This window comes from Ranitomeya variabilis, chromosome 4, assembly GCF_051348905.1.
Source record: "Ranitomeya variabilis isolate aRanVar5 chromosome 4, aRanVar5.hap1, whole genome shotgun sequence".
In the NCBI taxonomy this organism is placed as follows: domain Eukaryota; kingdom Metazoa; phylum Chordata; class Amphibia; order Anura; family Dendrobatidae; genus Ranitomeya; species Ranitomeya variabilis.
This window is the reverse complement of record NC_135235.1, coordinates 526,806,715-526,821,448: the sequence shown is the minus strand read 5'-3', so window position 1 is coordinate 526,821,448 and position 14,734 is coordinate 526,806,715. Positions and strand designations below refer to the sequence as shown.

Genomic DNA, 14,734 nt, shown 5'->3' with positions numbered 1-14,734 from the left:
GCAACAAAAAAAAAAAAAAACGCGATTTGCCGTTTAATTTATCTGTCCTCCGATGTGATCGCACATCGGAGGACAGAGAAATGTGGTCCCCGATGGCCCCCAATAGCCCCCCAATACTTACCTACCTCCCCCGGTGCTCCTCGTGTCTCCCCATGGGCGCCGCCATCTTTCTTCCGGGAAAAAATGGCGGGCGCACGCGCAGTGCGCCCGCCGCCCGGCACCCGGATGTTCTTTGGGGTCTCGGCTGCCGGGGGTAGCCGAGACCCCAAAGAACATGATCGGGGTCGGTTTGCACCGACCCCTGCTTTGCGATCGCCGGTAATTAACAGTTTACCGGCGACCGCAAAAAAAAAAAAAAGCGATCAGTTATTTCTCTGCCCTCTGATGTGATCGCACATCAGAGGACAGAGAAATAGGGGGATTCGGGGACCCTATCATACTCACCCGGGGTCCCTGGGTCCTCTTCTGTCTTCTCCTGCCAGCCGGCTTTTTCATCATGGCGGGCGCATGCGCAGTGCGCCCGCCATCTGCTGCCATCTGCCGGCCGGCAGGAGAAGACAAGTTGGGGCTAAAATTAGGGTTAGGGTTAGGGTTAGGGTTAGAGTTAGGGTTAGGGTTAGAGTTAGGGTTAGAGTTAGGGTTAGGGTTGGGGCTAAATTTAGGGCTAGGGTTAGGGTTAGGCTACTTTCACACTAGCGTTTTTTGGCTTCCGTCGCAATGCGTTGTTGGAGAAAAAACGCATCCTGCAAAAGTGCTTGCAGGATGCGTTTTTTCTCCATTGGCTTGCATTAGCGACGCATTGCGACGGATTGCCACATGTCGCATCCGTCGTGCGACGGATGCGTCGTGCTTCGGCGGACCGTCGACACAAAAAAAACTACATGTAACTTTTTTGTGCGACGTGTCCGCCATTTCCGACCGCGCATGCGTGGCCGGAACTCCGCCCCCGCCTCCCCGCACCTCACAATGGGGCAGCGGATGCGTTGAAAAAACAGCATCCGCTGCACCCGTTGTGCGGCGCTTACAACGCTAGCGTCGGTACGTCGGCCCGACACACTGCGATGGGCCGAGTACGACGCTAGTGTGAAAGTAGCCTTAGGCTTCTTTCACACTTGCGTCGGTACGGGGCGGTCGCAATGCGTCGGCCCGATGTACCGACGCACGTTGTGAAAATTGTGCACAACGTGGGCAGCGGATGCAGTTTTTCAACGCATCCGCTGCCCAGTCTATGTCCTGGGGAGGAGGGGGCAGAGTTACGGCCACGCATCCGCGGAAATGGCGGACGCGACGTACAAAAAAAAGGTTACATTGAACTTTTTTTGTGACGACGGGGGCTAAAGTTATGGTTAGGGTTGGGGCTAAAGTTAGGGTTGGGGCTAAAGTTAGGGTTAGAGTTGGGATTAGGGTTAGGGTTTGGATTAGGGTTGGGATTAGTGTTACGTTTGGGATTAGGGTTGGGATTAGGGTTAGGGTTGGGATTAGGGTTAGGGGTGTGTTGGATTTAGGGTTTTGATTAGGGTTATGGTTAGGGTTGAGATTAGGGCTGTTTTGGGGTTAGGGTTGTGATTATCGTTAGGGTTGTGATTAGGATTATGGATCGGGTTGAGATTAGGGTTAGGGCTGTGTTGGGGTTAGGGTTGGAGTTAGAATTGGGGGGTTTCCACTGTTTAGGTACATCAGGGGGTCTCCAAACACGACAGCCAATTTTGCGCTAAAAAAGTCAAATGGTACTCCCTCCCTTCTGAGCTCTGCCGTGCGCCCAAACAGTGGTTTACCCCCACATATGGGGCATCAGCGTACTCGGGATAAATTGGACAACAACTTTTGGGGTCCAATTTCTCCTGTTACCCTTGTGAAAATAAAAACTTGGGGGCTAAAAATCTTTTTTTTTGGAAAAAAATATATTTTTTTATTTTCACTACTCTGCATTATAAATTTCTGTGAAGCACTTGAGCTTTCAAAGTTCTCACCACATATCTAGATAAGTTCCTTAGGGGGTCTAGTTTCCAAAATTTGGTCACTTGTGGGGGTTTCTACTGTTTAGGTACATTAGGGGTCTGCAAACGCAACATAACGCCCGCAGACAATTCTATCAAAGTCTGCATTCCAAAATGGCGCTCCTTCCCTTCCGAGCTCTGCCGTGCGCCTAAACAGTGGTTTACCCCCACATATGGGGTACCAGCATACTCAGGACAAATTGGACAACAACTTTTGGGGTCCAATTTCTCTTGTTACCCTTGTGAAAATAAAAATTTGGGGGCTAAAAAAATCTTTTTTGTGGGAAAAAAAATATTTTTTATTTTCACTACTCAGCATTATAAACTTCTGTGAAGCACTTGGGCATTCAAAGTTCTCACCACATATCTAGATAAGTTCCTTGGGGGGGTCTATTTTCCAAAATGGGGTCACTTGTTGGGGGTTTCTACTGTTTAGGTACATTAGGGGTCTGCAAAGGCAACATAACGCCCGCAGACAATTCTATCAAAGTCTGCATTCCAAAATGGCACTCCTTCCCTTCCGAGCTCTGCCGTGCGCCCAAACAGTGGTTTACCCCCACATATGGGGTACCAGCATACTCAGGACAAATTGGACAACAACTTTTGGGGTCCAATTTCTCTTGTTACCCTTGTGAAAATAAAAACTTGGGGGCTAAAAAATCTTTATTGTTAAAAAATATATATTTTTTATTTTCACGACTCTGCATTATAAACTTCTGTGATGCACTTGGGCATTCAAAGTTCTCACTACACATCTAGATAAGTTCCATGGGGGGTCTAGTTTCCAAAATGGGGTCACTTTTGGGGGGTTTCTGCTGTTTAGGCACATCAGGGGCTCTCCAAACGCGACATGGCGTCCGATCTCAATTCCAGTCAATTTTGCATTGAAAAGTCAAATGGCGCTCCTTTGCTTCCGAGCTCAGCCATGCACCCAAACAGTGGTTTACCCCCACATATGGGGTGTCGGCGTACTCAAGACAAATTGTACAACAGCTTCTGGGGTCCATTTTCTCCTGTTACCCTTGGTAAAATAAAAATTTGGAGGCAAAAAGATCATTTTTGTCGAAAAAATGCGATTTTTTTTATTTTCACGGCTCTACGTTATAAACTTCTGTGAAGCACTTGGGGGTTCAAAGTGCTCACCACACATCTAGATAAGTTCCTTAAGGGGTCTAGTTTCCAAAATGGTATCACTTGTGGGGGGTTTCCACTGTTTAGGCACATCAGGGACTCTCCAAACGCGACATGGCATCCGATCTCAATTCCAGCCAATTCTGCATTGAAAAAGTCAAACGGTGCTCCTTCACTTCCAAGCTCTGCGGTGCGCCCAAACAGTGGTTTACCTCCACATATGGGGTATCGACGTACTCAGGAGAAATTGCACAACAACTTTTGTGGTCTAATTTCTCCTGTTACCCTTGTGAAAATAAGAATTTGTGGGCGAAAAAATCATTTTTGTGAAAACAAATGCGATTTTTTATTTTCACGGCTCTACGTTATAAACTTCTGTGAAGCACTTGGGGGTTCAAAGTGCTCACCACACATCTAGATAAGTTCCTTGGGGGGTCTAGTTTCCAAAATGGTGTCACTTGTGGGGGGTTTCCACTGTTTAGGCACATTAGGGGCTCTCCAAACGCGACATGGCGTCCGATCTCAATTCCAGCCAATTCTGCATTGAAACAGTCAAACGGTGCTCCTTCACTTCCAAGCTCTGCGGTGCGCCCAAACAGTGGTTTACCTCCACATATGGGGTATCGGTGTACTCAGGAAAAATTGCACAACAAAATTTGTGGTTAAATTTCTGTTTTTACACTTGTGAAAATTAAAAAAAATGGTTCTGAAGTAAAATGTTTGCAAAAAAAAGTAAAATGTTCATTTTTTTCTTCCACATTGTTTTAGTTCCTGTGAAGTACGTAAAGGGTTAATAAACTTCTTGAATGTGGTTTTGAGCAGCTTGAGGGGTGCAGTTTTTAGAATGGTGTCACACTTGGTTATTTTCTATCATATAGACCCCTCAAAATCACTTCAAAGGTGATGTGGTCCCTAAAAAAAACATGGTGTTGTAAAAATGAGAAATTGCTGGTCAACTTTTAACCCTTATAACTCCCTAACAAAAAAAAAAATTGTTTCCAAAATTGTGCTGATGTAAAGTAGACATGTGAGAAATGTTATTTATTAACTATTTTTTGTGACATATCTCTCTGATTTAAGGGCATAAAAATACAAAGTTTGAAAATTGCAAAATTTTAAAAATTTTCGCCATATTTCCATTTTTTTCATAAATAATCGCAAGTAATATCGAAGAAATGTTACCACTAACTTGAAGTACAACATGTCACGAAAAAACAATCTCAGAATCAGCGGGATCCGATAAAGCGTTCCAGAGTTATAACCTCATAAAGTGACACTGGTCAGAATTGTAAAAATTGGCTCGGTCATTAAGTACCAAATTGGCTCTGTCACTAAGGGGTTAAAGCACCACTCCAGCTATGAATAAAAAAACAACAACGCTGGAGTGGTGCTTTAGGCAAAGTCCTGGCTAACGTCTTTAACTTGTGATGTATGAGGAAATAAATTTATACAGGTGTGTGCTTGTATGGTGAGGTCAGTGGGAAATTATCATGGAAGCTCAAGTAAGATGGTCCATCACGATGTTACCTTAGAGTCTTAGGTATTGACATCAGAACATGATTAATTGTGGAGAGCCACACTCCCTATTCTACAGTGAAATATACAACATGCATGTATGGCGGTACACTGAATAAATGATGCAGTTGACAGATCTCTTTACTGAGGTTATTTAAAGCAACACAACACCAGACATAGGGCTTCTTTACAGGCGTTACATATTTAGTATGAAAATAAGGCTTTAACCTTCCATTTACTGCAGCCATAACAGGGGGGATGTATTCTGAAAAGAGGGAAGTAGACTCACCTGCAAGCAAGGATTTAATCGGCTGTTTGGTTTGCATGATCCTCACAATATGTAGATGATGTATGATAAAAGGACTAAGCCAATGATGGCAAAAAACATCAGAATGAAAATGTCCAGCATCTTCGAGGCCTTGGGAGGTAGAAGCTGATGGTGGTGGGGGCTGGAAGCAAAGTGGTTACAAGGGGAGTGAGCTGCAGCTGCTCCTTCTGTCACACTCCTCCTCCTTTCACATTTATCTTTCCCTGCAATAGGCCAGCACAGCTGTGGCTTCACATCTAATTCAATACTTATGAATTACTCTGGAGGAACAGAAACAGAATTAGGCTATGTTCACACGTTGCGGTTTTTGCTGCGGATCCGCAGCGGATTTGCAGCTGCGGATCCGCAGACGTTTTCCATGCAGGGTACAGTACAATGTTACCCTATGGAAAACCAAATCCGCTGTGCCCACTTTCCTTTTTTCCGCCTGTAAATCCGCGCTGATTTTCTGCGGAAAAAAAGAAGTAGCATGTCACTTCTTTCTGCGGATTCCGCAACTGTTTTCCACCTGCACCAATAGGAAAGTGCAGTTGGAAACCCGCAGTGAAATCCGCAGGAGAAACCGCACAGAAAACCGCAGGGAAATCCACCGCGGTTTTGCACTGCGGGTTTTCTCAAATCAGGACCTGAAAAATCCGCAGAAAAAAAAGGATGGTGTGAACAAGGCCTTAAGGCCCCGTCTCACATAGCGAGATCGCTAGCGAGATCGCTGCTGAGTCACAAGTTTTGTGACGCAACAGCGACCTCAGTAGCGATCTCGCTATGTGTGACACGTACCAGCGACCAGGCCCCTGCTGTGAGATCGCTGGTCGTGTCGGAATGGCCTGGGCCGTTTTTTGGTCGTTGAGGTCCCGCTGACATCGCTGAATCGGTGTGTGTGACACCGATCCAGCGATGTCTTCACTGGTAACCAGGGTAAACATCGGGTTACAAAGCGCAGGGCCGCGCTTAGTAACCCGATGTTTACCCTGGTTACCAGCGTAAATGTAAAAAAACCCAAAAAGTAAATACTCACCATCTGATGTCCGTCAGGTCCCTTGCCGTCTGCTTCCCACACTGACTGAGCGCCGCAAAGTGAAAGTGAAAGTACAGCACAGCGGTGACGTCACCGCTGCGCTCTGCTCTCACTGTACGGCGGCACTCAGTCAGAGCGGGAAGCAGACGGCAAGGGACCTGACGGACATCAGATGGTGAGTATGTACTGTTTGTTTTTTTTGGTAACCAGGGTAAACATCGGGTTACTAAGCGCGGCCCTGCGCTTAGTAACCCGATGTTTACCCTGGTTACCCGGGTGCTGCAGGGGGACTTCGGCATCGTTGAAGACAGTTTCAACGATGCCGAAGTCGTTCCCCTGATCGTTGGTCGCTGGAGAGCTGTCTGTGTGACAGCTCCCCAGCAACCACACAGCGACTTACCAACGATCACGGCCAGGTCGTATCGCTGGTCGTGATCGTTGGTAAATCGCTATGTGTGACGGGGCCTTTAGGGTTTGCCCACACTTGCGTATAAATCAGAAGAGTGCAATAGTCCAATAAAAAAAAAAAATCGGATTGCACTCAGACCAAATGTTATTCAATGAGGCATTACTGATCTGTGAATTTTTTTTTCAGCTGTATTCGGAATGAGAAAAAAAGCAGCATGCTGCCATTTTACTCCATATTCAGTACAGTGTGAGAAAAAGGAGAAAAAAAAAAAATCGCATGCCATACATACCACCAGTATAGCATCCAATTTTTCCAGATACATTACAAATTGTGTAGCATAGGAAACCATAAATGTTCTTGTAAAAGATTAATAGTAGCAGAGTAAAAATAAATGGATTGCACACGGATGACCAGCAAGAGAAAATTGTCCCAGTCTCCAGAATGAGACCGGTTTTTTATATGCCAGTGTAAGCGATCCCCAAATGCCCAAAAAGCTTCCATTGTATAGCAGATTCATACTGGGTTCCGTTATACAGGTACTTCTCACAAAATTAGAATATCAACAAAAAGTTAATTTATTTCAGTTCTTCAATACAAAAAGTGAAACTCATTATATAGAGTCATTACAGAGTGATCTATTTCAAGTGTTTATTTCTGCTAGTGTTGATGATTATGGCTTACAGCCAATGAAAACCCAAAAGTCGTCTCAGTAAATTAGAATAATAATTAACAAAAAACACCTGCAAAGGCTTCCTCAGCGTTTAAAAAGGTCCATTAGTCTGTTTCATTAGGCTTCACAATCATGGGGAAGACTGCTGACTTGACAGATGTTCAGAACGCAGTCACTGACACACTCCACAAGGAGGGTAAGCCACAAAAGGTAATTGCTAAAGAAGCTGGCTGCTCACAGAGTGCTGCATCCAAGCATATTAATAGAACATTGAGTGGAAAGAAAAAGTGTGGTAGAAAAAGGTGCACAAGCAACCGGGATAACCGCAGCCTTGAAAGGATTGTTAAGAAAAGGCCATTCAAAAATTTGTGGGAGATTCACAAGGAGTGGACTGCTACTGGAGTCATTGCTTCAAGAGCCACCACAGACAGACATATCCAGGACATGGGCTACAAGTGTCGCATTCCTTGTGTCAAGCAACTCATGACCAATAGACAACGCCAGAAGTGTCTTACCTGGGCCAAGGAGAAAAAGAAATGGACTGTTGCTCACTGGTCCAAGGATGAAAGTAAATTTTTCATTTTATTTGGAAATCAAGGTCCCAGAGTCTGGAGGAAGAGTGGAGAGGCCACAATCCAAGCTGCTTCACTTCTAGTGGGAAGTTTCCGCAATCAGTAATGGTTTGGGGAGCCATGTCATCTGCTGGTGTAGGTCCACTGTCACTTTGTGAGGTTATAAGTCTGGAACAGATCCTGATGATTCTGAGAATGTTTTTTTTGTGACATCTTGTACTTCATGTTAATGGCAAAATTTCTTCGATATTACTTGCATTTATTTATGAAAAAAACGGAAATATGGCGAAAATTTTTAACATTTTGCAATTTTCAAAATTGTAATTTTTATGCCCTTAAATCAGAGAGATACGTCACACAAAATACTTAAACATTTCCCACATGTCTACTTTACATCAGCACAATTTTGGTAACAACATTTTTTTTTGTCAGGAAGTTATAAGGGTTAAAAGTTGACCAGCGATTTCTCATTTTTACAACAAAATTTACAAAACCATTTTTTTTTAGGGACCATCTCACATTTAAAGTCACTTTGAGGGGTGTACATGACAGAAAACCCCAAATACACCATTTTAAAAACTGCACCCCTCAAGGTGCTCAAAACCACATTCTAGAAGTTTATTAACCCTTTACGTACTTCACAGGAACTGAAGCAATGTGGAAGGAAAAAATCAACATTTAACTTCTTTTTTTTTTTTTTACAAACATTTTTTTTTATTTTCACAAGTGTGAAAAGAGAAATGAACCACAAAATGTGTTGTGCAATTCCTCCTGAACACGCAGATACTCCATATGTGGGGGTACACCACTGTTTGGGCGCATGGCAGAGCTTGGAAGGAAAGGAGCGCCGATTGACCTTTTCAATGCAGAATTGGCTGGAATTGAGATCAGACGCTATGTCGCGTTTGGAGAGCCCCTGATATGCCTAAACAGTGGAAACCCCCACATGTGAGCCCATTTTAGAAACTAGACCCCTTAAGGAACTTATCTAGATGTATGGTGAACACTTTGAACCCCAAGTGCTACACAGAAGTTTATAACGCAGAGCCGTGAAAATAAATAAAAAAAAATTCCTCAAAAATGATTTTTTAGCCCGCAATTTTTTTATTTTTACAAGGGTAACAGGAGAAACTGGACCCCAAAGGTTGTTGTCTGGTTTGTCCTGAGTACGCTGGTACCCCATATGTGGGAGGGAACCACTGTTTGGCCACATGTCGGGGCTCGGAAGGGAAGTAGTGACGTTTTAAAATGCAGACTTTGATGGAATGGTCTGAGGGCATCATGTTGCGTTTGCATAACCTCTGATGTACCTAAACAGTAGAAACCCCCACAAGTGAAACCATTTTGGAAACTAGACCCCCTAGCAGCTTATCTAGATGTGTGGTGAGCACTTTGAACCCCCAAAATGCTTCACAGAAGTTTATAATGTAGAGCTGTGAAAATAAAAAAATCATTTTTTTTTTTTTTAAACAAAAATGATTTTTCGACCCCAAATTTTTATTTTCCCAAGGGTAACAGGAGAAATTAGACCTGAAAGTTGTTGTGCAATTTGTCATGAGTATGCTGATACCACACAGGTGGGGGTACACCACTGTTTTGGCGCACGGCAGAGCTCGGAAGGGAAGGAGCGCCGTTTGACTTTTTCAGTGCAGAATTGGCTGGAATTAAGCTCGGACGCCATGTCGCGTTTGGAGAGCCCCTGATGTGCCTAAACAGTAGAAACCCCCCACAAGTGACACCATTTTGGAAACTAGACCCCCTAGCAGCTTATCTAGATGTGTGGTAAGCACTTTGAACCCCAAAGTGCTTCACAGAAGTTTATAACGTAGAGCCATGAAAATAAAAAATATTTTTTTTCCACAAAAATAATCTTTTCAAGCCAAAATTTGTACTTTCACAAGGGGAACAGGAGAAATTGGACCACAAAAGTTGTGCAATTTGTCCTGAGTACGCTGATACTATATAAGGCTGTGACCACCAATCAAAAAATATTGTACGAAAAAGCAGGGTGTGATTAATTAGTTAAAAATTAACTTTTAATGTGTTCATTTAAAATAGTATACCAAAGGTAGTGACAAACAATACATATAGGACTCACAATACACCACATTCCAAAAGAAATGCCAATTAAAACACATGTTTATAACGTAGAGAGCCGTGAAAATAAATATTTTTTTTCCACAAAAATAATCTTTTCAAGCCAAAATTCGTACTTTCACAAGGGGAACAGGAGAAATTGGACCACAAAAGTTGTGCAATTTGTCCTGAGTACGCTGATACCCCATAGGTGGGGGGGCACTGTTTAGGCGCATGGCAGAGCTCGGAAGGGAGGGGGAGCACCATTTGACTTTTTGAACGCAAAGTTGTCTGGAATCAATGGTGGTGCCATGTCGCATTTGGAGACCCCCTGATGTACCTAAACACCCCAATTCAAACTCCAACCATAACCCCAACACACCCCTAACCCTAATCCCAACCCTAACCATAACCCTAACCCCAACCCTAATCATAACCCTAACCACAAACCTAACCCCAACACACCCCTAACCCTAATCCCAGCCATAACCCTAACTTTAGCCCAACTGTAACCCTAATGGGAAAATGGAAAAATACATTTTCTTTATTTTATTATTTTTCCCTAAGGGAGTGATAAAAATGTTGCGTTTCCGTGCGGGCGCTGCACACCTCAAATCGCGCATGCGGACACATCCGCATACAACGCATGTCCCTGCGTACCCAATGTTAAAGATAGGTTAAAACAAACACATGAGCCGTGCACACGGTGAAAAAGCCTGTATGGACACTGTTCACACCACCGAGAAACTGAAACACAAAAAGGCACAGTAAAACCAAAAAATACTCTGTTGCAGAAAATATCAGTAAACAGCAAGTGCTAGTAAAAAGAGCTTCACGGAGGAAGTACGCTGCCATCCGCAGCGCACAGGAACGCAAGCCTGAAACCAGCCTTAGAATAATGTACAAAATGGATTTATTACACGTTTATTCCTCAAAACCGAACAGAAGTGTGATCACAGACTTCTTGTTAAGCTCTTCCAAGACAGGGCCATGTTCATTGACTGGAGGGAGATTTCTGGCGTGGCACAGAGTCGCGTGTCACTTGTCAGACACTCCTGATTCATGAAGAGGTGTGCATCTCTTCAAGAATTAAGAGCATCTGAGTCCACCATACCCCCCTCTTAAAGACTGGAGAGAAAATCGCCAGTCTTGATGAATCAGGGCCTATGTTTTTAGGAGAGTAAAAGCTACAATTTTATAGTCCATATTTTAAGGGCAGAATGTACATTAAAAAAATACTTTAGTTGCAAAGTGGACAAAATTCTACTTAAAAGGGAATCCATCATAGGTTTTTGCTATGTAATCTGAGGACACGATAATGTAGGAGCAGAGACCCCGATTACAGTGATTTGACACTGACTGGGCTGTGCTCTGGTGCCTCCCATCTTCTTGCGACGACGCCCTCCTGCTTATTCATCACTCCCTGGCATCGGCGCTCCTGCTACTTCTCTGCCCTGTTGAGAGCAGACCAACGTACTGCAGTGTGCAGGCGCCGGGAAAGGTTAGAGGCCCGGCACTCGCGTACTGCAGTACTTCGCTCTGCCCTTGACAGGGCAGAGAAGTAGCAGGAGCGCCGATGCCAGGGAGCGATGAAGAAGCAGGAGGGCATCGTCGCAAAGAAGATGGGAGGCGCCAGACCTGGACCTGCGACACCCATCGGACCGTATCGCCCCCCCACCCCCCACCCCCGGGTGAGTATAGCGTATTTTTCTTTACTTGCAGGTTGGATCGGGGGCTTATCTACAGCTTTATAGAATGCTGTATATAAGCTCTGAAAGGCAGTGGCCGCATGTTATAGCTGCAAAATCTGCTGACCGGTTCCCTTTAATTAACCTACATGAAAGTTGACCTGCGCTGCATATTTGAGATATGTAGCGTGTCAATTTATGATGCGGATTTTAGCCACTGCAAAGCATAAAGTGAATAGCATGGTAAATCTGCACCAAAATATGTAACGTAGAATATTTGCCTTGGATTTTGTGTAGATTTTGCAGTACATTTTTTTTTTAAGTTCTTACAGGCATATGTTCCAGAAAATACATGTAGCATCAGTGAGCCTGGATTGTTATCAGTTTTTAATTTACTTATTTTTCTGTATAATGCATACTCATGGTAGCTGCCAGGGGTGTGGGTATAAGGGGGGACAGCAGTAGCAGTCAAACTTGAATCACACCGCTTGAAGGGGCCCTCAGGCCACTTGCATGGACTTTTTCAGCTATTTGACTCATCAACACAGTTACTAGCACTATACAGAGGACATGGAGAGCAGTATTGATATACCTAGGTTAATGGACATGCACTTAAATTAAGTGGTTTATTGTCCCCAGTTGCACATCTGCAAGTGTCCAGTGCTCTCAGCACTGAAGAGCAGTCACACAAAGCAAAGGGAAGAGGCTGGGGAACAATCAGTGCAAAGAACCACGGGCCTTACATATGAATAGGCCACCAGAGGTATTTAAACGTGGATTTGTTTATGCAACTGCATGGCCACCACCCAGGTAAATTTATGCTGCTGCCCCTCCATCCTCTATATTAAAGTGTTTAGGGGTCAAAACTGTTGACAGTCTCCTATTAGTAGAGCACCAATACAATACATGGGTGTACGGTTACTTATTTTGCATTGCGTCCCAGCCCGCACTGTGCATAATGCATAACAGTGCGGGGCGGGGATTCAGTAACAGGGTGGCCGCACTGCCCGCACAGGCGCAGTCAGGCACCCGGCATCTGAGCTATGACGGCAGTTGGGCGCTTCACAGAGGAGGCTTCAGACCTGCCTCCAGGTACAAAGACAGGTATTTAGGGAAAATTATAAAATGCTTTATTGAGGGAACAGAAGCAAAAACTAAAAGAGCCACCTTGTTAGAATGCAGCATTACTGCTGCACAAGGTGGCTCTTTTAGTTTATAACGGCTGGAGGGGGTGACAGTGGCCCTTTAACTAGAGCTTAGGAAGCCAGTTGATTGTGCTGCATGATAAAGCCTACACAATGCAGTGTAATTGGGGTCTACATATTACTCCAGCTAGTGCAATGACTGCAAACATTGCAACTATACAGCAGCGCCAGCATATATCCGGATCATGCACCCTGTACTAAGTGTGCAAGCTCATGTTATTTCCTCCAGTGTGTAGATGTTTTTGTAATGTTAGATTGCAGTATTTTAAATTTTAGTAAACCCATACAATTAATTTTAAGAATGAATGTATAACCACAGCAGTTAGAATGGTTAAAGGAAAGGCGCAAGCACAGAGCAGTCGCTGACCATTCCTGCTGGCGCATCAGCTGCTCCATGTCAACAGAGCAGCTATTCTTCCTGGCTGCTGTTGTCAGGGAGTGACTGCTGGGGTCATGCTGATTGACAGCCAGCTTACCGCAGTTAGGCAGCCTGATGTTGGCAGTCAAGTCCCAAAAACAGAACAAAGTAGAAAAGAAGCTGCTACTCTCTCGACGTGACATCAGCAGAGCAGCTGAATCGCCGGCAAGAGCGGTCTCTGACCGCTCTGTGCTGGCAGAGATCAATGATGAGCACAACAGGCATGTAGTTAGCAACAACCTGCCTGTTAGTTCTTAGCCACAATGCAAATAAAAAAAATGTCCTGGATAACCCCTTTAAATAAAATCTGTCAGCATACTGTAGACAGAGACCCTAATTAAAGCAATGTATCACTTATGGGCTGCTTAGAGTAGTGTTTATACAATCACTAATAGCAGCAAGAGATTACACAGGTCTGCGACTAAAAAGCTGTTTGATTATTTTCATATATGGTACTTTCCTAGTATTTTGGTGTTTTGATAACAAAAAAAATTGAAAAAAAATTCTAAATGTCAGGACTTGCCACAAACCTATAGGTTTTTTTGCAAACTCTGGTGTGAATCATCGGCAGGCAGCTTATTTGCTTTCCCCATTAACATCAATAGGAACTGCTTGATTGGCTGTTGGCAGTCAGGTGGTTAGTGACAATGAAAGGTCCTTATGCTTTCAAGAAACTTGCATTGGAATTTCATTCATCAACCGTGTATCCCCAAATTAGCGTTATGGCTTTGCGGAAGTGTATTATTTTGCCTGTTTCATTTGTGGCAAATATACAGTGTTGAATCAACAGCTGAATATTACAGACTTTGTGAAAAAAGTATACTTCGCATACTTCGGACTAAAACTTAGAGATCAAGATAAAGTTTGGCCGCCTCATAAAGTGTGCAAACGGTGTGTTGAGGACCTCCGAAATTGGTTCAAGGGTAAGAAAAAAAGCTTTCAGTCATGGGATTCCTATGGTATGGCGAGAGCAAATGAACCATAGTGACGACTGTCACTTTTGTTCATGCAATGTGAAACGGTATAATTCAAAATGGAAGCATTCCATTTCATACCCCAATATTCACTCAGCAATTCGTCCCATCCCCATGGCACAGATATACCAGTACCCAAGGCTCCAGTTACCTTGGAAGAGATACCTAGCTCCATCGAAGGTGGAATCATACTTGAACCAGATGACTAATCAAGAAGTTCTGACTTTGAAGATGATACAAGACCAACAGTTTTCCCAGGAGATGAAGTATTTAGAGAGACTTGAATCTTCCAAAGATCACATTCCCTAATCAAAGTCATTTTAGGTGTGTGTGTGTAGCCCATTCACTACTTCCACCTATCCCCCACCCCCTGAAGATGGCTGGACCATCATTGTAAATACATCACTGTAAATACACACCTGTACTTTGTATCTCCCCCACATCACTGTAGATTGTAAGCTCTCACGAGCAGGGTCGTCTTATTTTGCTTAAATTATTGTATTGTTAACGTTGTTACTTATGACTGTTGTGTTTGAAACTGTTAAACTGTAAAGCGCTGCGGAATATGTTGGCACTATATAAATAAAGATTATTATTATAGATGCTGCTGAATTACTCAGATCAAAGCTTAAAAGCAGGAATTTAATGTTACCAGGAGTGTCTTTTTCATGGTTCAGACATCATGAAAAGGAGTTAATTCCTTATTTTGCCCAGGAAGACAAGTTGGTTTATTGCA

At 43.7% G+C, this 14,734-nt stretch overlaps 1 long non-coding RNA gene across 1 annotated transcript in view; it reads right to left on the bottom strand.

Moving 5' to 3' along the window:
• The window catches only part of LOC143765535 (uncharacterized), a 39,336-nt gene extending 34,144 nt beyond the window's left edge, over nucleotides 1-5,192 (bottom strand). Inside the window, exon 1 of the long non-coding RNA XR_013213412.1 lies at nucleotides 4,933-5,192. This is a non-coding gene — a long non-coding RNA (uncharacterized LOC143765535). The remainder of the gene's footprint in view (nucleotides 1-4,932) is intronic.
• Between the last annotated feature and the right edge of the window lie 9,542 nt (nucleotides 5,193-14,734).